Source organism: Cucurbita moschata, unplaced genomic scaffold (assembly GCF_002738365.1).
Source record: "Cucurbita moschata cultivar Rifu unplaced genomic scaffold, Cmos_1.0 Cmo_Scf00756, whole genome shotgun sequence".
Lineage (NCBI taxonomy): Eukaryota > Viridiplantae > Streptophyta > Magnoliopsida > Cucurbitales > Cucurbitaceae > Cucurbita > Cucurbita moschata.
Window position 1 is genome coordinate 1 of NW_019269272.1, and position 1,008 is coordinate 1,008.

The 1,008-nt window shown below is 41.4% G+C and overlaps 1 non-coding gene across 1 annotated transcript; it reads left to right on the forward strand.

The window, feature by feature from the left end:
- Positions 1-703: 703 nt before the first annotated feature.
- On the forward strand, positions 704-787 carry TRNAL-CAA. The gene has a single exon. It is a non-coding gene; the product is annotated as a tRNA-Leu (tRNA).
- The last annotated feature ends 221 nt before the right edge of the window (positions 788-1,008 follow it).

Genomic DNA, 1,008 nt, shown 5'->3' on the forward strand with positions numbered 1-1,008 from the left:
TGTAGATGCCTAAAACGACACATCTATGAGCTTCTTAAAACCTAAAAATTGAATCTGGATTCTGACGACACACGACGTTATTCAAGCGTATAAAGCTTACCTCTCGTGTATGTGGGATCATCCACACACTCTAACCAACTGAGCTATTCCAGCCAATTATTTAAAGTATTCTGAGCCTACCACTAGTAGATGTTGTCTGCTTTGGCTCCTTACGTATAGCCGTCAGCCTCATGGTTTTAAAACGCATCACTATGGAAAGGTTTTCCAGCGTCCTCGCTGGCAGTCTACTAGGGAGACGTTTCCACACCCTTATAAGAAATGTTTCATCTTCTCTCTAATCAATTTGGAGTCTCACAATCCACCACCTTGGGGCCCAGAGTCTTCACTAGCACATCGCCTGGTGACTAGCTCTGATACCATATCTCAAGCCCACCGTTAGCAGATATTGTCCACTTTTGTGCATTACATATCACCACCAGCCTCACGGTTTTAAAATGCGTCTACTAAGAAGATTTTTTCACACCCTTAAAAGAAATGCTTCCTCACCCTCTCCAATCGCTAGTAGATATATTCCATTTTGGCCTGTTATGGATTGCCGTCAGCCTCACAGTCTTAAAACGCGTCTATTAGTGAGAGGTTTTCACACCATTATAACGAATGGTTCATTCCCCTTGTCAACCAATGTGGGACTTATTAAAAAGTAGTCAGGATGGCCGAGTGGTCTAAGGCGCTAGACTCAAGTTCTAGTCCTCATGAGAGGGCGTAGGTTCAAATCCCACTTCTGACACAATTCAAATTATAGAGTGAAGAAAAAAAGCTAAACTATGATCATCATTATAGCATACATCGTCATCATCAACACATCATAATTATTGTAAAACATGCATCAAACATCATCGTACATCATATTAATAAAGCATAAAGAACATGTGCCTAGTTGCACTTGAAGTTGCTCCAAACGTGCAAACAACCCATAAGGTGGCGTGTGCGACATATGTGTTACAAAAA